Source organism: Heliconius melpomene, chromosome 13 (assembly GCF_056956725.1).
Source record: "Heliconius melpomene rosina isolate 202511_hmr_F chromosome 13, ASM5695672v1, whole genome shotgun sequence".
NCBI lineage: Eukaryota > Metazoa > Arthropoda > Insecta > Lepidoptera > Nymphalidae > Heliconius > Heliconius melpomene.
In genome coordinates, this window is record NC_140401.1 from 3,701,320 (window position 1) to 3,723,561 (window position 22,242).

At 30.2% G+C, this 22,242-nt stretch overlaps 1 protein-coding gene and 2 long non-coding RNA genes across 3 annotated transcripts in view; 2 read left to right on the plus strand and 1 right to left on the minus strand.

Annotated features, from left to right (window-relative positions):
• The first annotated feature begins 2,273 nt into the window (after window positions 1–2,273).
• The window catches only part of GV1 (nuclear protein GV1), a 29,020-nt gene continuing 9,051 nt past the window's right edge, over window positions 2,274–22,242 (plus strand). The window contains exon 1 of the mRNA XM_085196489.1: window positions 2,274–2,447. The gene's annotated coding sequence lies outside the window, so the exon portion shown is untranslated. The remainder of the gene's footprint in view (window positions 2,448–22,242) is intronic.
• Window positions 14,170–15,506, plus strand: LOC146532505 (uncharacterized). The gene is made up of 3 exons (XR_014878713.1): window positions 14,170–14,704; window positions 14,876–15,019; window positions 15,177–15,506. It is a non-coding gene; the product is annotated as an uncharacterized LOC146532505 (long non-coding RNA).
• LOC146532506 (uncharacterized) lies at window positions 15,446–16,465 on the minus strand. The gene is made up of 2 exons (XR_014878714.1): window positions 15,896–16,465; window positions 15,446–15,630 (listed from the first exon to the last, which is right to left on the minus strand). It is a non-coding gene; the product is annotated as an uncharacterized LOC146532506 (long non-coding RNA).

Sequence of the window (22,242 nt, forward strand, 5' to 3'; positions counted from 1 at the left end):
TTATTAAATATATTTATGAAATTATTTTCAGTTTCCAATAGAGAGATGCGTTAAGTAAGCTCATTTTGGGTGATGTTTTCTAAAAACAAACTTTGCAATCGGTTGCGACGGTTGTTATTAACGTGGCAGAATAAATTGCATGTCAAATTAATAAGTATTTTAATATATTGGTATATACCGAAACTTTCCGCCGAATTCTGGAGGAGTTGCGTGTTGAATGGCGAAATTCAACGCAGCACTTTACCTAGACACCAGAGCTAAAAAATAAACATACTATATACATGTATTCTATAACGAAAACTTCCATGTATATATATCTTCAAAAATATATAAAAATAAACGCGAAAATAAAATTATACAGTAAACACTTTAAATTAATCGTCTTTAATATAGGTTCGGCTACTTGAGATAATAAAGCGTATATAATGATAGGTTCAATATTTAATATATCCAACCTTAGCTTGTAGCCTGCACGTGCTATCTCGTAAATCAGGGCCGCATTCCCTCGCACACTTGAGAGTAGGATATATGGAATATTATTTTATATACATTCATAAGATATTATAATAATTTTATATATATACTAGCGGACCCGAATGCGGCTACGCGCGCTTGAACTATACGAATATTTATGAAATTATTTTCAGTTTTCAATAGAGAGATGCGTTAAGCAAGCTCATGTTGAGTGACTTTTCTAACAACAAACTTTGCAAATCGTTGCTTAGCAACGACGGTTGTTATTAACATGGCGGAATAAATTGTATGTCAAATTAATAAGTATTTTAATATATTGGTATATATCGAAAATATTACAAATATGAGAAAAAAAAGTATCCTATGTTCATCCCGGAACCCTCAAGTATCTCTATATGAGTATTTTATCATAATTAAATTAGCCCTGATTGCGTAAAAGACAGAAAGACAGACAGACAGACAGACAGACAGACAGAGTTACTTTCGAATTTATAATATAGGTATGGATTGTTGTGGGCACCGTGGCGCAGAGTGTGACTGTAAACGCAACGGTTATGAGTTCGATTCCTACTTGGGGAATGAATGAGGTAGAGCGTTTCGTTAAGTTCCGCCACTCAACAAGGAAATGCCTCAAGGATTTGGTGGAATGGTGAAGAAGAAAATGTTTTAATGGGGAACAGAGTGCCTTAAGAATAGGTTCCCAGGTTCCTTTTGCTTAGCCTGCTGTGTGCTCGATACAGCGTGAAGAAAAAATGTCTATTATAACTATTTAATAATATTAGGATTTGTTAGCAGTTTTAATTTAAGCTGATTTCCTATGGAATGAATCCCAATATCTATAAATGGGAGTCTTTACTGGCGAGTTGTTGCCGCTCATGACTTTAAAACACCTATTCCTTATAAGTCAGTCATATTTTAGTATATTTCACCATCTTCCGTTGACCAATTAAAGTATTAATATACCAAAATAATAAATAGAATCCTTAAAAAGCAACTAAGTTTGGAATTTTTAATATATAGATACCCATATTATGTATTTAATGGTACTAGAAACTACAAATATTGACATAATTCCCAAATTTAGGCAACTGAAATACTCGTAGTTTATATATATTTTTATTGATTTACTAAGACTATATATTCTAAATACCTAAATGTATACTGAAAATGAATAGGCACTTGCTACTTTCGCTTAGTAAGTTCTGCCAAAATAAATATTTATTTGTATGATGCAAAGGTCTAACACAATGCCAAGAATACACTTGGCAGTGGATTACTTTGGATTTCACAAAAAATATTCGTGTTGCTTATTCGATATATAAAGCCTTGGTGGATATGAACATTATTTTGGACTTATATTCATAATTTAGAGAGGTACCCACTTTAAAACAGCGTACCGTGAAAAACACTTAACTATTATGTCAGAATTGAATTACCTAAAACAATTTACATATAATTTATGCATTTAATGAGCTAACTACTTTTTTTTATTTCGCTGTAACAATCGTTACATAGATAACATAATAATAATATTGCTTAAATTATATTTATATTATTTTACTATAATTTAATATAGAAATATTAAAAATTGTAAAAAGGTAGTTCTATTGAACTAAATATCTAATTCACACGGGTTTGAACTCCAAATAAGCAGCGAAGCGTGATCCGTCCATTCATAACAACTGATCGGTGTTGAAATATTCTTTGAGAAAAGTCCGAGGCGTCGTATTACGGTGTTTCGTAAATATTTTTTGTATTAGCTTATCCATAGTTATCGGTTATCACGACGCTTTAAGGTACGCGTGCGCTGGAGGAACAGTTGATGTCCGCGCGTCGGGGAAGACGCATCCACTTGCGTTTAGTGACTTGTGTTGGACATACATACATACACATATATATGTATATGTATATATTGCGAGTGTTTTAAGGATAATATTACTTGTAGTTGGAAATCCTTCGGTCTCAGCCAGACGGTGCGTTTTGATTTTTATTACAAATAATCTAATTTTTATTATTAATATTTATGAACTATTATTACTACTAGATGATTTAAATGTGCCGAAAATTATTATTCTGAACAGTAGTTAAGTATGATTGTTAAATAACATTAAATTGAGATGTCTAAATTTTTTTTAAAAGATAAATTACGCAAGTAGTAGTTACGAGTAGATAATGAGCTTTCTCTACATAGCCATATGTATAAAAGAATGCGAAACCGTGGCCCATGACGAGTGTATACGTCCGAAAGAAAATTAAAATTTTGACTCTTTTGATGTTACGCGGCTAGTAATAAAAATCTATGCGATATAATATAGCTGTAATAAATCGTATTTCGATATCTCTTACAAATTGTTTTGGCAGTTTAATTTAATAGGTGTAACTTGGAAAACTTCCTATAACCACCGGTACTTATCTAATAGCGCGTATATAAATTTCTCGTTCTTGACAAATGTTTCAGATATTATGTTATTTTTAAACGAATATTTTTCTTATTTTGACCTTATAATTACCATCTTTATATGTATTTGAATTTTAAAAATCTTTGGCTTATTGTTTAAGGTATTTTATGCTATTCTGTTATTTTTTTTAAATCAAGGACATGTATTTATATGAATACAGTATCCAATATTTATATTTGTAATATTAGTCTTCAGTCAGTACATACCTATCTATACAACGAATTAATTATAATTAAATTATAGAATAGAATAGAATAGAATATACTTTATTGCACACATAAATGAAATATATAGACAGAACAACACAAGTAAAATTTAAAGAAAAACACGTATGCAAAGGCGGTCTTATTGCTTTAAGCAATCTCCACCAGACAACCTAATTATAATTCCTATTAGTAAAAAAGAATAGAATAAAAACCTATTTAATAAGAAGACAACTAAAGAAAGACAATGACAAAAATGTACTTCCACAAAATAATTATAAACGTCCAAATTGCGATGCGCTATCACCACGCATTCTTCCATCATTTTATATAACAACATAAAGTATGTTATATAGAATTTAAATTCAATTCACATATGATGTTTTTATAATTGTTGGTACGAACTGTCGACTGGTAAACGTGTTCCTGACGTATGAAATTGTACTAAATTATTTTTTATATTTCTAAGTTTACTAAGAAACAGTCTAGATTATTATTTTAAGGGAATATAGGGGTGTCTATTTGTGCAATTTACATACATACATATCAGTGTTCTATTAATAATATTGATTATCGCACGTGCTGCGAAGCGCGGCGTTGAGTACCGCCAGTCAACACAGAATGTCTCCAGAATTCCCTTTGCGTACCATACTGTGTTCGGTATACAGCGGGAAGCTGATTTATTTAAATTATTTTTTTAATAATTAATAATCTGATATTATTGCAAGTCTAGTAAATAATTAGATGTTGATTTAGACAACAAAAAGCTGTTAAACTAGATTATCGTTAGCAAAACCTCAAACTTTAAAATAAACATCAATTGTATATAAACTCAAATAAAAACTTATTCAGTTTTACATAAAATAAATACGCAGTAGGTAGGTAGTCTATAAAAAAATATGGTAAACAATCCTCGTTTGCTTGGAACTTGGAGCTTTGCTTGGAACTGTGTATATAAATATTCAAGTAGGTTATTATAATTCTTTGGAATAACATTATTAAATATAAAGTCGGTCTTGCATTTACACTCATTAAGTAATTACATCATATTATTTTTTGTAACGTGCGTACGAGGTGTGGGTACCTCTTTACCTTACTTCGACGCTTGTTAGACGCAGTTATTCAACTATTATAATACTATATGAGTACAATTAATTTAATTAAAAAATCACAATAGATTAAAGTAAAAGAGGTCGTCGTGGTGCAAGGGCACAAGCGTGTGACTGTAACGCGATGGTTATGGGTTCGATCTCCACTCGGGGGAATGAATTATTATTATTTTTTAATAGTTTCATTTCTGTACGCTCTCCACCCTATCTGGAGATATTTCATATTGAGGGACCCTATATAAATAGGGTATACCACGATGTTTATGATTAGCAACATAAAATTCTAAAGATATGACTATGTTATTGTATTATTAAAATTCTATAATTATAACTTTGACCTTGTCATATATAAATATATAATTACTGTTTTTAACTATGATGAAGTCGTCCAATTTGACAGCTTCACTTTTAATATATATTTTTATTTTAGTTACTTAATAAAGCCCGATAAATGTTAGTTTGAAATCAACTACATTTGTATATTAATTTAAAGATTTCATCGTTTTTTTTAGGTTTAAAATTGTATTAGTTGAATATAAATAGCAAATATAATATTTACTAAAAAATAGAGATCAATTGAAATAACTAAAAGAAGATTAGCTCTGATTTAAAATGCTTTATCTTATGCTTTGTAAGTAAAATTGGAAAAAAGAACTTATAACAAATTGTTGTTAATTATTGAATTAAATCAATAGTTTTCATACTAAAATCATAATTCATGTGATAAAACAACCAAAAAAGTAATGTTACGTAAAAAAAAATATTGTATGGCGAATATTTTAATATGAATGTTGCAATTTATTATCGGTTTATTGATAGTCTAAAGGACTTTTTTTACAAAAGCGAAGAAAAAAATAATATCAAATGAAATTACGACATTGCTAATAATTAAGAGGATTATTATAACTTACTTCATTTAATAACTTTCTAAAATATTATGTATAAGCTTTAGGTAATTATAATATAACATGAGTAAATATCAAACAACAGAAAAAAATGTCAGTTCATAGAATACCTTCATAATTAAACTACAATTTTATCTACGAATGTGCAATGAGGACATGATTATGGTAATTGTAAGCACATTTTTTTCACAATATTTTTCCTTATATGCTATATGTTAAGTACGTTTATATATGGATCTACAAATAAGTAATTATGCGTGCTAAATGGATATATTCATACTCTTTGATATAAAAACATTAAATAATTTATAATTTTTTAATATGATTAAATATAATAATTTCTATGTAGGTATGTTGAAATAACTCAGCATTCCATAAAATTTCCTTTTTACTAAGGGTATACTTAAATATTAAATATTATATTCGTATAGTTTAAAATAAAACCACACATAAATTTATGTAATAGCACAATGTAAGTACATTTGTTAGGAATATTATATTTTTATTTTTTTGACGTTTATTTTTACTCTTGATACCATAAATACTCTACTTTATCGATACACATGTCTATTAGTTTTTAATAGTGTTACAACTAAAAAAATAATTATTTATTTTAACATTTTATCTGTAAAAGCAATATAACAGTTCAAGTACCGTATTAGAGCAAATTAGCAGGCCATTAGGCACTCGATTAACTTGACGATTAAACCTATTTCCTTGGGATTTATTACTTATTTAATTCAACTTAAAGTAATATTAGATTTTGTTTATGTATTATCGATTATGTTTTTTAAAATATGTACAGGAGTTAGTGAAGCAACACTATATAGTTGTATATCACTACTTTTTCCAATTTTCCATGTATGTAAAATCGGTTATGCAATTTTAAACTGTAAAAATAAATAAGCTTCACGCTATGAAAATAAAATTAATTCATGAAAATCCCTGCTACTGTCGTCCTATGTAAATATATTGTAATAAAATATCCTACCCGTCATAAACCTTATAATACCCTGACTACAAAGATATATTAAATAATCAAACTGGGCAAAGTTCTAAATAAATTACTTATATTTCATAGCTTTTTTTTATATTTTGTACTAAACATTGATATATACTTAACTCTACTTTACTTAACTATAGGTTCATACCAAAAAATATTGCTCTTCTCTTTTTAATTGCACTAAGAATTTTATTAATTTTTATTCTATACTTAGAAAAGAAAAAAAAAGGTTTTCAAAAATGTTTTTCTAAAACAAAATAATATTCAAATATGATTGCTAATGTTGGAAGGGGTGTTCTGTTACTAGACAACCTTCACAAAATGAAATAAAATATTTCACGTTAATTCATAATTTTAGGTAAGTCGATATTCTCCGAGTTCTTTAAGAACGTTACGCTTCAATGTTTTAATATACGATACTCATGTAATCTAACCTTTATATGTTAACTAATAACTAAGGTATATTTAAAATGACAGTAATATAATATGAATAATAATTTTGGCATCAAAATTTTTATACACAGTAAAAAGAGAGCTGAGTGGTAAATAATTTCAATCTCTAACTATTTCCAATATACTCGTTTTTTTTTGGCCAGGGGCACAAGTGTGTGACTGTAAGCGCGACTGGTTCTATCCCAACGCGAAGTAATGGGTAACGGAGTGTCTAAACACTAGGTTCTCTTCGCCATCTCTCTGGATACAATGTGAAGTTGATATGATTTTAACTATGTAAATGTTAAGCGAAAAAAAAAATACAATAATAGACTCTCATAATGTTTACTGGAAAATTATTTATAAAAGTTAGCCTGCTTTAAAAGTTTAACACGTGGTAACTATAACGTGACACTTTTATATATACAAAATATTAATATATTGTTTTGCCAAAATTTTATATTTCGGCAAAATAATATTCCAAAAAGGGCAAAAATGGGAAATGCCCATTGTAAACATATATAATCATTACATAAATCTTTAAAAGGATAAACACAGAGTTCACATAATTTAGAATGTTAGAAGGCTCGCTAAGGAGTCCATTGTGCGCAATTATCTCACGTTAATCTGTCGCCCAGTTAGTCTTTTACGGTGTATATTGGAAAGCTTTCTCTGTTATCTCTTAGCTGATATGCTAGAATAAGGAAGCAAATTCAAATATTACAGTCGACTACTCGAGTTATATAAGAGCCTACTAAATCTGTAACTGTAACAGAGGCAGCTATGTCCTTATTCTCATCTATAAAGTCAATTAATGTTTCAGTTGATTTATGATACGGCCCTCCGTGTTCGTAGTGTGAAATAAATAGAAATTAAGCTGCAGAGAATTAAGTGTAAAGTTATTTTTTTCTTTTTTATACTGATAAATTTTCTTATTCATTTTATTATTATTTTATGGTTTGTTCATATTTTCTATATACAACTACAATAGTTCATCAAATGTTAAGTTTATTTAAAAATATACAAAAATAATGAACGAATAAGAGGCCTAAAAAGGTTATTGAAAATGACCTTTTAAAAACTGATAATAAAATGATAAAACGCAACGAGCAACGATTTCACCTTATTCTTTTAAATATCTCATCTTTTTTAAATCACGTCAAATATATTAGATTTATGATATAAATAACGTTGACCTTCTGTTTAATATTGAATATAAAAAAAATAAAATCCAATAGTGAATGATGTTTTAGACTCGGAGGTCACTATACTGGTCTAATATTACACGTTTGCTTTTTATTTGCATCGAATTTTGCCTCATCATTAATCCTCTTATAGCTAAAGGTTACTTAATTACTAGGAAGATATTGAAACTATTTAACTGATGAAATATTTTTTTAATTAATATGGTTTAATTGTCTAAGCAATTTATATCTAGTATTTTATCCTCGTTTAGAATAGTACGTACTGGCAGAGGCGTGTTATTGTGATATTTTCAGAGTAAAAATAAAAACTAGCCTAGCCTTATCGTGAAGTATTGCTTACGAGAGTGTAGTCTCGCCCACCGCGGCTTCCGTACCAATTTCAGGATTGTAGGTCAACAGGAAGTGCAACTTGACAAATTTATATTTGACATGCTGAGTGCATTTTTGTATGAAGTACATATAATATTTCGTAATGATTCTTTTCTAGGAAATACCAATAAATTACACTTTTTGGATATTATTTACATAGTAAATTTTCACTTCGTGCCTAATTTTATAACTGTAGGTCCACGGAAAGCACCCTATAGGTTTTAATCACGAGGCGAATTTCATACAAATTGCAGCAAAGTCGATGTCTGTGTAGATCACCACCTCGTGGAATTTGTGAGAGAGGTTCACAATCTTAAGTTGGGCCTCCAGAACCACATTTGACATCATGCGTTGCTGCTTCCTATGAAAGGGATCACAAAAGCCGCATTTTGCTGTTATACCTCCAAACAATGTACATATTAATATGTAAATTTCATACAAATTAGTCGAACATATGTATTTATTAATTTCATATAATCATCATTCTCGATAAAACTATTATTTATAGCGTTTATAAAATTTACTTACCCAATCTAACCACTAATCGAATAAAAGTAATGTTGTAAAGTTCCATCGTAAACTATAATAAGTGAGCACAAAATTTCATTAAATTAAGCTGGCGATTGAGTAAGAATCGAAGCAATAAAATATTATTATAATATTAAAATCATAAATTACATGTCTAATATTGTTGCGACGTCGAGATCCATGTTAAATATGGCTCGCTCGTCCTTGTGTATCTATTCTACTATATGTATCTTTCTTACTCTGCTCATTTTATAATGAAAGCAATTAATCTTAGTGATGCGTCTCTCTTTTTTCTATCTCCTTTCTCTACCTTTTCTAGGCCTTCTGGTCAAGATCGTGATGTGGTGGAATTTACCATGTGAGTTTCAAACTGTGTTGAGACTGTGTGGTTTTTTATTCTGGTTGGCTTGAGTTAGAATTTTGTCTAGATTAACTATTTAATATTTACATTGCAGTATAAAGGTAAATCTCCTTTCTTCTTATCTCGATGAGGTAAGAAAAAAATTATAAGGAGTTGGAGGACGAAATGAGGCTATAATATAGTTTAAATGAACGTAGGCACCAAATTTAATGAAAATTATTAAATTTTCCTCATAAATACTTGTATCCTACAACCTAGCAAATAAGAAAAACAAATGATATCCGGAACATATGAACTTTAACATCTTCATGACTTTAAAACCTTAAAATCGGAAGATGAATCTAAAACTCCGTGAGCAGTGCATCACGGAGAGCCGTAATAGATTGTGATCTTAGAATCGTGTTGCAAATACATTCAGGATGTAAGAACGCGAGCAATTATAAAATGATTATCCGTGCATGCTTTAATGGTGCCTAATGAAGTTTAAACAAAGAGCTAATAATTGCATTCTAGTTATTACGGATTCAATAAACGATACTTAAATTATGTTTAATTCCAATTATGTTTAAATATAAAATATATACCACCGTGATGCAGGGCAGGGTGTGATCGTAAACGATGCGGTTAGGGGTTCGATTCCCACTCGGGGTAATGATTACTAATATTTATTTATATTTAAAATATTTGATTTGAAATCCGCCAGTCAAGGAAAGTGGGAAACGAAGTCTTACTAGGTACCCTCTGCCTACGTGAAGCATGGAGCTTAAAAAAATTAAGTTACAAAAGTAAGAGACATTATTATTATTATATTATTATTACCGTAATTTTAGAAATGCCAAAATAAAATTAGACGTTTCAAATTTACGATGACGTAAATACGACATCGAGTGGGCCAATGTGTATCTATGATATCTTTGGAGACAAAGGCCTGTTGAGGTCAAAGTATTGCAACTGACAATACATTACGTAAAAATGAAGGATGACGCGAGTCGAATGCGGCTGCTTTACTGAATACAAAAAGATATTTCAAAAAAATCACCTTTCTTAATAGATTTATGATCATCCTTTATATAAAGCACAAATTGTAGCTGTTAACGCGACTGGTTGTGAGTTCTATCCCCACTCGAAGAAATAAAATATTAATTTAAATTTATATTTTCGTTTCTTCGGTGTCGAGGCAAAGCGTCGCGTTGTGTTCTACCACTCAACATGCAATGTCCCTGGAATTCAACAGTGTGGGGTATAGAGTGCCTTAACACTAGATTCTCTCTGCCTACTTTGCTGTGTGCGGGATACAGCGTGAAATTGATAAAATTTATATAAACGATTGTATAGTTCTTACTATCTCTTATATTAATAGTTTCGCAAGTCGCTCGGTTCTCAAGATTGTCGTGATAGGTTTGGGATGAGCTGCGGTCGGTAACGCAATTTAGTAATAGTAACAGCGTAGACTGTGAAATATTACAAAATTAATATAATTGAGCCTATACTAAATATCTTAATATATGTACGACTTTTGACCTGCAAGATAACATTCGATATATTAATTGGTTGTTGGGAAACATAGATGTAAGTTGTTATAGAATGTTATAGACTGATCGTTGACGGAGTAACGTTGTGATTATTTAAGTTTATTGAAGCGAATAGGGGGTAGTGTCTTAACACTAAGTTCCCTTTTTCTACACTTCTGTGCGGGATACAGCGTGAAGTTGATGTTATTTAATTACTAAAGAAAATAAAGTGCAATGAAGCAGCAGCCTGTAATTATAGTCTGCACGTGCTTCTCGATCGTGTTTTGGTTCTTGGTAATAATAAACAATCGCATACGGTTCACGTAACCCGCGACCTCCATCACGAACAGTTGTGTAAGTGAAGTAATAAAATGAATCTTGTACGAACGAAGACGTCCAAATTCGGAATATTAAATTTCATTTTATAAGGACCATTCGTTATTATTGTTTATGTATTATGAGTCTAGAAATGATTGAATTATTTATAGCTTTTTGTGAAAGTAACTTTAAGTAAATTATTAGTATTTATATACATGTAAGGATAGGGAAGCCGTAGTGGTGCAGTTGATTAGTATCAGTAGTTTTGGATTCGATTTTCACTCAAGGAACCAAATATTTTCAATTCCCCGCCCTGATAAGACAAAATGCGGCGGTTAGTTCGGTCACTTAACTCGTATTGTCTTTTAGCTTTTTCTTTTACGGGCAGAAAGCGAGGAACGGAGGGTTTTAACATTACTTCCTTCTTGCCTACTTTGCTATGCATGGACCAAAGCTTGTAGAAAAAAAATTCTCAGTATATTTTATCAGGAATACGTTCACAAAGCTCAAATGCTCAGGTCGTTTTAAACAAATAATTAAAACCATAACCCTTGTATATGATATATATATATATATATATATATGATGATATAATAAATGGGTAATGCAACAAAAAACTGAACTTCCGTCAATAAAAGAGTCGGTCATAGGTTAATGCTATGAATTGTGCCCGATCACTTCCGTTACGTGTAATCTTTAAAGATTGCTTTCAAATGTTACATCTTAATATCTTCTCTTTGTAGACTTAAAAGTTAAAATTCTAATATAGAATTTTTAGTAATTGTAGACTTCGTCGTTATCTAACTAATGCAATATACATTTATATACTTTACGAATATATGCCATCGTCGTATGTGCGCCATCTTGGCTGAGTAAAGTGTTTCACAGTAAATGCGATAGTTCTAAGTTCGATTCCCAATTAAAGGGAAGTCATTATTTCTTTTCCCTGGCAACGTATTGCAAGTTAAGAGAAAATAAAACTTGTCAAAAGTTTTTTCTCATTTCACTGCCATATGGCGCACGAGCACAAGTGTTATCAACGAATAGAATATTTAATATTTTTATTCCTCACTAAGGCAAAGCGCATCATTGAGTTACACCATTCAACACCCAATGCTTCAAAAATTCGGCGGAAAAAGGAAAACGTAGTCATAACACTAGATTCCCATATTCTCTCTGTCCACTCTGCTACATACAGCGTGAAGCTAATGCACCTGTAATAAAAGAAAAACACTATGAACGAAAACCCATAAATACCGAATATTTCTTAATAGTTATTAATATCAAGCTCATATGTTATTACTAGTTAAAACTAGTTTTTATATACATTACACGTTATATATACTTGTAGCTAACGTGCGTTTTTTCTACATATATCTTAGAATCTACAGAGACGCTGGCCGTGAACTTAGCGCGGCAGCACTGAAGCATAGAGCCGGCTATTCTTTTGCATGTTGATGTATTTGTTTTTTTCTTCTTTTAATTATCTTCTTAATTGTATTTATCGAATTTATACTATAATTATACCTAATGATTAGATGGTAGTTATGTAATTCAGTTATGTTTTATATACAGTTTGTTGCTATTTAATATATTATGAGGCCGTCGCGGCGCAGCGGAAAGTGAGGAACGTAGTGTCTTAACACTATGTTCTATCTGCCTCTCCTGGTATATGCGGGATACAGCGTGAAGCTGAAAAAAAAAACAAAAATAAATTTACTAACAGAATGGCAGTAGTCGTTTCAAACTGCGTTTATGTCCTGTGTAATTTATTTTAAATTTATATTCCACTAAAAATGTCTTATATTATCGTATAAAATTTTCCTATTTTTTTTCCACACATAAAATCTTCTTACACTTAAATTATAATAAATAAATGTTGAGTTTTTTTTAAGTAAACAATTTTACATATAATAATATTTTCATTAATTATATCATTAAATCTTTGAAGGATGTTCATGTGATCTTTAAATGATTTCCGTTTTATTTCTATAAACAACAACTATATTACGTTTAAGTAAAACAATGGCGTCGCAAAAACTAGTTGTGAGTATAGAAAAATATTACCTATGTACAATGATGTCAGGCAAGTTGTGGCACAGGGTTCTGCGTTCGATTCCCACTCAGTGCTCCACGAACAAAAAATATTATTTTTCTTTACATCTAACTTCAAAAAACTTAAATTCTCATACAATATTACTAGATCTTAGTTCCTCAAAATTAGAACACCTGTCACACTGACCTACTTTCCTTACGCGAGAACAATACTATCGATAAGTTGTTTCTCCAATACTGATCCATAAAGTACGCATATTGTAAGGAAGCCAGAGGCACATAAATCACTCGATGTTGAACAATAGCCTGAGAATTTAATATTTAGGTATTATATGTATATTACTAGGAAGCTTAACTTAAGATAAGAAAATGGAGTGATGTGTCACTACATAATATTTTGATATAGTCTGTTTACATAGAATTTGTGGTTGCACAATAAATATAAAGCTATGACAGGTGTAGAAAAACAACACTAATTTTAGGTACGTTAGGTATTTTTAAATCAATAAGTGTTATTTAATATTCAATATATTCCTTTCTTTGCTTTGGTGAAAATGGGGAATAGAGTGTCTTAACTCTACTGTGTGCGGCATACAGCGTGACGCTACAAAATATAATATCCATTCGCACTTTATTCTGACAATTTATAAATGGTAAAACAACCCATTAGACCGTAGATAAAATATATAATATTAACATTGAAAAAAGGCCGTATTAAATATTAATATTGAAGTTTTACTTATGATTTTAAATGATAATCAGCCTTCGAGATTAAATAAGGCAATATGGAAAAGTATCTTTTAGCTCCATAACTTAAAATACCTTTATATGAAGAATCGTAGGCTACATATATTTTAACATTATGGTTATGCAGCAATATTTAAGTTAAATAATATCCTTCTTTTTTGCACGCTGCATTCCGCGTGTAACAGGAAAGGAGGGAGTTTAGTATTAAGATACATACACATCTCACTTTCCTCAGAATTCTCGAGGCATTGCATATTTAGTGGCGAAACCCAACGCCCCGCTTTCGATACCGGAGCGGAGAAATAAGAACATTAAATGTTCAATTTCCTAGAGTGGGAATTGAACCCATATTATAGGTCATTAATATCTATTTGTGTGTAATTAAATTTTCTATTCCTTAGTTTTCACTTCTTAACAGCACCTTTTTTATGGCTTTGGAAAATGTATAATTAAAAACCAGCAAAACTAAAAGAAAACTAGTGTGTATATACTAACGCCCAATGTTAATAATCGATCCTAATCCATAAATTGCTACCATAGATTAAAATATCAATCTATTTTTTGAGTTTAGCTTGCCAATAACCTATCGAAGTACTTCATTTTCAATCTTTAACTTCAATCTATCGTTGGGAGGACTAACTGGAGATGAAGAGGGAACTTTGTATGAAAATGACAGCTTGTGCGTGCCAATAAACGATCTGTCCATTTTGACATTACTGTGGATAGCAAAAATGACAGCTAATTGCGATCCGACATATTTTGGGGTTTACTTTATCATATCCCCGGATTGCAAAATTGCATTTATATTATATTTGATTTTTAAAGTAAATAAATATGTGGAGTGACATTTCTTCGAGTGATAGTAATGATAGTATTATGTAGTCAGTGTCAGCAATTACAAATATATGCAGTGAGCATATAACAATATATCAAGAGAGTGCTAAAAACTTCTATCAAGTTGGTGCCTTTCCTGGAGTTATTGCTGCAATTGGTTGCACTCGAACACTTATGTGTTTAATCGCCATGTGAGTATTATTAAGTTATATAAAGTTTTCTTTACAAAAGCAGGCAAATTATGTAAACTTTTTGTTGTATACTTAATCTCAGTTACTAATTACCATTTCATTTCTTAATTTGAGCTTTTCCAAATTACTATCTCATATATTTGTAAAATAATATTTTATATTTTATTATAGGCAGCAAAATGTGATGCAAGACATTATGGTAATCAATGGAAGTAAAGTACCAAATAGACCATATTTATTAACACAAGTTCTTAATCCAAGTACTAAAGCAAAGCTGCAAGCAAGCATATATTAAACCAGGAACATAATAGAAAGGTATTATGTTAACCTAATATTACCTATGGTATGGAAATAGGGGACGGACCATATAAAAAAAAAACTTATTATAATTTATTAGTATGGTGTGTAAATAGTATTAAACTTATTAATATTCATGAATTATATACCTAATATAGAAATTTTATATTTTTAGAACATTTGCAAGATAATTTCATATTATGGCACTCCATTTGCAGAGATCTTAATTTGGAGGAAGTACCAGGAATGGAAATACCTTCATGACATGATAGATAATGAGGACAGCGCTGCAATATAAGATATCACAGAAAGGACGTAAATAGTTGTTTTATAAGATGAATAATTATTCAAATATTTTATATTTATTAATTACTTAAGTGAGAAGATCGTCAGTTAATCATAGTTTTACTTGTTTTTGGGGGTGAATAAGGAAAACAATGTGTATTGTAATTTTTTTATTATTAAAAAAATGTAACCTATTTTTTTATTTGTCTCTTTATATAAATATTTTTTATTTCTTAATTCTAGCTTGCTCCATGTTTAGTAATTTTATCAGCTTTATTCTCCATACATTTCTTATAAGCTACAAAATATTTAATGAATTTCTTGCAATCACTGTTTTGTTTTTACTGAAAAAAATAAAGTATTTATTAGTTCATTGTTCAATAAAGCATTCATCAATATAAGTTAAAATAATAATCTTGTACTTAATCTCAAATTTTATTCTTTGTTATCCAATGTAGCAATAAACAATATGAAATTGAAATAGCCAAGCAAAACGATATTAATATTATAATGAATTCAAAAATTCTATAGAGGCTAACGCCTTTATATAATTTTTCGCATGTATATTTAAACTTAATAAACAAAATTATGAATACATACGATACTTACCTTACTATGCCGGACTCCATTAATGAAATTAAAATAATTATCTTTGGTTCAGTTTAGTTGTAATTTTATGGCGTTTCAAGTTATGTTTAATAATTTATACATGAAAATGGGTTAGGAATAAAGTATCTTAAAACTAACAATTAATTATTATATTATAAAAACATATGCTGTCAAAATGACATGTTCAAGTTCCATTGTACGCACCTAAGCATATTGCATTAAGTTTTAAAAAGTGTTTTAATATTATTAATTTTTATTCTTTTTTTAATATTTTGGGACTTAAATATTTATTATTTTATTAAAAATAGTTTTTATAGGACTTTTATAAGTAATAATAATTAATTTTAAATTTAATTTAGCATATATATTAGGATTTTGTTAATTTAAAAAAGATACGTAAAACGAAACTATCGTTACCGCAGGGAGGGCCCTGCAATCCACTTTTGATGATAAGTTGACATTATCCGGAATGGTTATTGGCATGCAGGTTAGAGATTGGATAGATATGTCGAACATTCCAAGATGGACGTTAACTGGAGATCGGAGATACATTATTAATTTCGGGCGTAAGACTCTAAGAATAAATATTACATTGATCTATACATGCTGTCGCATCATTGCTTTTCTTCAAAAAAGACGTTACGAGCCTTCTCTGGAACTAAGAAAATCGTGATGATCACATGAACGATTTATTGCTGCGACCAATCTTTTGCCTTATAAAGGCAGCTATTAAGATGTGCCTTGCCGTGTACATTGAGATCCAAATTAGTACACGCATATATTTTTTCAATTCTTCAATGTTTAATTTTATATAGATGTTGTAAATTATGTACGGTTAAAAGAAAATTGGAATATTGAAATAAATAATAAAATGAAGATATAAAACTAAATGATAAAGAGGCTATATAGACGTTTTGTTGCAACGATATTGAACATTATATAATAACTAGAGACTCAAACGCGGCTTCGCTCGCTTAAAATTATTCTTAGATTATAGATATAATATATTTCTTTCATAAAAAGTGTCCTATGTTCTTTTTAATACCTATAAGAATATGTGCATAAAGCTTCAAGATAATTTGTTAAGTAGTTTTGGCGTGAAAGCGTAACAGACAAACTAACATTTACATTTATAATATTAGTATGATAATATGATTTTTATATTTATATATGTCCGACGCTAATCATTTGTTTTATATACATATATGTACCTTTTACTGAATGAGTTTTTTGAATGAAATACGCTACGGCCGTCGTGGGTCTGTGGCACAGTACGTGGGTTTGATTCCCCTTGAAGAAAATAAATTATTTAGTGTGAAAACGTGAAAAGCGCTAAAATAATAAAATTGTTCTTATAAACGTAATTTGTAAAAGTAAAATATGAATCTTCGAAATAAAACACTACTTATTTTTTAGCGGTGAGGAAATTCAGTTATGACGTAATTTAATATATTCTGTTAGCAATGACTTTACATGGAATTATAATGAGGCTAAATGTGTATATATTCTGTACAAAGCCTACAATTACAAATATTTTGACTGCAGCGTAATAAATTACTTTTTGTGTTTCTAATTTAGTAATAGTGTGTAAATACATATACATATAAGGTTGGTATAAAAGGATATTATTATTGGATTTGTTTCATTTTTAACTAGTAAATATTATAGGTATTGTACATAACTATATTATAATACAATAATTATTACTCGTGGTGTTTGTTCAATGTCTTAGATTATAATATAATCTAATTATATAATAGATATTTTTAAAAGATCTTTTTTTATTATATGATAAAATTGTGACATTAAAACTCACATCACATGCTCATAAGTGAGGACTATTGAAAACGAGACATATTGGGAATTCGATTGTCAGTCGAAGATGTCATATATTTAATATTTTTATTTCTTGACTCTGGTGCTATGCACAGCGTTAAGTTCCGCCACTCATCACGCAATGCCTTCCAATTCGGTGGAAAGTGAGCGGAGTATCTTAACACTAGGTTCCTTCTGCCTACCCTGCTACATGCGGTATACAGCGTGAAGCTGATGTATACTCATAAATTAAACATGAAAATATTCCTACGTAATAACATTTAAATAAATGAATATTAATATCAAAATTCAATTATAATCCAGCTTCATACAACGACACTTGAATGACATATTAGCAATTAATCATTGTGACCGCCCTTCAAATAATTGCAATTATTGTAGTAGAACTTTCCTATTCTTTATAATAATTTTACAATTATGAGAGGAAAAAGTAGTTTATGGCTTTAAAACTATAGTTATTGTAAGGAAAATCGAGATTGCAAAATAAAATAAACAATAATTTATAAGAAATGTAGAAATCATTGTTACGAATTCTATTTTCCCATTTTTGATGAAAATCACAAATATAAAGAACAGTAAGAACATATTCTTAAAAATAATTTCTTTTATACTTTATCCTAAATAGCTCTGTGCACTATGCAGGATGTAAATGATAATTGTTTTTCTTCACGCACATTGCAAGGGGCCTACGTCGAGGGGGCTTGGGAACCTAGTTCCCATTTTGTTCCCATTAAGACACTTCCGCTTTCCACTTGCGGCACTCCAGCATTGCGTGTGAATAGCGGAACTCAACGCTGAGTTTTGTCTTGTTACCAGACCGAGAACATGACTATGTTGCGCTTACAGTCGTAATTTTTTTATTATATATAATGTTTTTTAGAATATCAATCTACAGAAATAAATATATGGTTATGGCATGCTATTTAATTTTAATGTGGGATGTGAATCGTTTTATTACCGTTTTTTAAATACCACGACGTATTTTGTGGTTGCTATAAATCAACTTCAGTTATGTCATTACCTCGTCGTACCGCGATGTAAAGTAACCTTGTCCCATGAAATTTATGATGTCATTTACTGCTCATGAATGCCGTCGGTTTTAATTATGTGGTCATGTAAAGCAGGCTTGTTGTGGTTTTTTGGGGATTAGAATATTTTTTATAATATATTTATTTATATTATAAGGTTTTTTTAAAGTGTTATCCACTAAATATATATATATATATATTGGCTTTTGGTGTAAGTTAAGAGAACCGAGTGACAAGACACTCTGTCTACTATTTTCCGTCCGAATTCTAGACGGACGAATTGCGTATTTGCGTAATTTACATTGGGACAACTTATAAAAATTGACAAACTTAAGTTTGTAATGATTTTTTTCAATAAAAAACCTGTAATTTTTGTATTATAAGTTTTCTTATATTTTTAAACGGATATTAAAGATGCGCATTACGTGTTTAATGACAGCCGTGGTTAAGCGTAATCAAACATGTACAATGTGAGGCCTTCATAGAAGAGACCATGTCAATGTAAAAAGGAAGGATCGTTAGCGATACAATTTGTCTTAATGAGTTACTACATTTTATGTTAATATAAAGTAAACCAAAGTATTTTTTACTAGTGGCCTCTCGCCACGTCGTCAGCGAAAATTTTCGGCTATGACTTTATTTATTTTCTTTGCCTTGGTAACGAGTTATGCCACTCAAAATGCAATGCTTCCAGAATTCAGCGGAAAGTGGAGAACAGGTTCCCAGGTTCCCTCAGCCTTCCTTCCAATGTGTGTAGCTAGCTATAGAGCAAGATAGCTTTAACTGAGCTACAAACTACTGTTATTAATATATCGATTGTCATTTTAGATGTATCATTAATAACATGTGAAACTCATTTTCACGTTGTTCACACTATTACCTTTCTCAATGCCTTACGTAGAGAAAGGGCTTACATATATACCATATTTGATACTTCCTCTTTTATGATTTATTGTTATTTAACGTTTCGTTTCAATAGTTTTATTACACATAATAATTATAGCACAATAACTACGATGTTTCAAATTTAGTTATTATCCCTCTTCATAATTTATTTAATATATAATTCAAAATATCATAAACGTCACTAAATAATTTGGTATGTCATTATATAATAGTCTCATTAAGTAAGCTTTTACCCGCGGCTTTACCTCCGTGGCAAAATGAAAGTAACTAGGAATTTTGTATGACACATGACACTTTCTAAGTGCCCGAGGTAACTCTGACTGGTACAAGTACGGAGGGTTTCATAGGAACGATCAACCTGATGTAATATTGCCTACAGCTTTCCTCGATAAATATACCTGCTGCCCAACACAAAAATATTTTTCGAACCAGTAGTTTCCAAAGAAACTCTTTCTTTTTTAGTTTCGCACCCTGTATCCTGCACGTAGACAGTTTGGCAGAGAGAACCTAGTGTTAAAATTATAATTATTCGCTTTCTGGGGGCACTGCGTGTTTAGTGAATGTACTTAACGCCTCGCTTCTGCCTCGTGTCTGTAAAACTAAAAATATTAAATATTTCGTTACCTCGAGTGGGAATTGAACCCACAACCTGTCGCGCTTACGCACGCTTATACCCCTGCAACACGACTGGTATAAACATAAACTCATTAGTTTCATTATATTAGTAGAGATAATTTTGTATGATAAAAGCATGGAAATCATATTTATTTCAATTAACTATGTTGTCTGACATAAATTTTAATTAGCTATAGTGTTTAAGTGCTAGTGTCAGTAAGGGCATGTATAGTAGTCAGTTAATTACATAATAATATTCATAGATGCTGTGGGAGTCGTGAATTGAAAACCACTATTTATAGCTTCTTATTATAATCGTCTCTCTTAGTTGACACATTGTTAAATATAATATTCAAAATTTAATAATAATAGATTTTGATGCTTATATAATTCGTTCGCACAAATTTCGTGATAAACATTCCTTCACTTATTAATATATAAATGACAGGAAGTGGAGAACGTAGTGTCTTGACATGAGGTTCCCTCTGCCTACCCTGCTGTGTGCGGGTTTAAAAAAAGCCGTTACGTCCCTAACCAAATGAATAGAAACGTAACGGCTTTTTTAATATAAATATACTCATTAGATATAAGTCATTCTAACATATTCATGTGTTAATAATCAAGTTTTCTTATCGTTGAAAAATCGGAAAATAAACTGCTAAGTATTTCATATTAATCATATTGGATTTTTTTAGTCTAAAGTTACTGTAACATTATTCTTATGTAAGTGTTTATTAAATATAATAGTAAATAACATGTTATACACCTTATCTGTTACGGATTATCTAATGAACACGCTTTCCTTTTTACTTTAAGTGTATAATGATTCTTAGTGAAATTCAAGATGGTATCGGGTAATAAATATTTGATTGAAGGTAATAATGTAAACTTAATAATTATGTTATTATCATGTTTAACAAGCATTCTTTATCTACTCAACTTGGCTTACTCTCTACTTTTTTTTTGCGTCACGCTGTATCCTATACAGGGTCGGCAAAGGAACCCTGTGAACCTAGTGTTAGGACACTTCGTTTCCATTAACTAATAAATTACTACATTACATTACTAATTTAAAATTGTATTATATGTATAGATAACAATAAATCTTTTGGAATTATGTAATAGATTTTTTTCTAGCAACCATCTGTGAAAACTCTTTTTATAGATTTTTAATAAAAAATAATATTTATCTTAACATTTATGTTACCGTAAATGTCCATTCATACATAGTTTAATAAAATGTCAATTCTTAATGGCATAACATTTTATTTTGATTCATATATAATTATTAAAGGAATGGTTAAATATTCTGACACATTGTTAACTGTTTTATTGGTAAAAGGTCAAGCGAATTATAACCGTATTTAATTTAAGTGAATTCAACAGGTGCGGGTAATATATTATAACTGTAGATTAAACCAGGTTTAATGAAATAAACGTATAATTATATTATCAATTAGGAATCTTAATTTCTACCTCCCTGTAAGGTATAATAACAAGATGAAAATGTATGATTAAATGTGCATTATAATACTGAAAGAGAAATATAAAATAATTATTTAGTTAAATAGTAATAGCAGTTTACTTAAATACGTATTTATTTTTTATTCTTACGTAATAACGAGGATATCCTGTGAAGCGCAACAATGTATATAAACGCTATAGTTGTTGGTTCGATTCCCACTCAAGAAACTGCTACTCTGCCTACCCTATTATATATGGATGGGCAGAGATGCTTTTGTTTGTTTAATGTTATTAACTGAATAACATGATGAGGACGAACTGAACTGTAGAATAGCCTACCCGCGGCAGTGTTTCCAGGTCGGTACCATATGGGTACCTTCAAAAAGCGCGTCTATCTCCACCTCAAAGGCCGGCAAAGCACCTGTAGCTCCTCTGGTGCTGCACGGGGTCGTGGGCGGCGGTGATCATCATCAGGTGACCCGGACGCTCGTTTGCCTT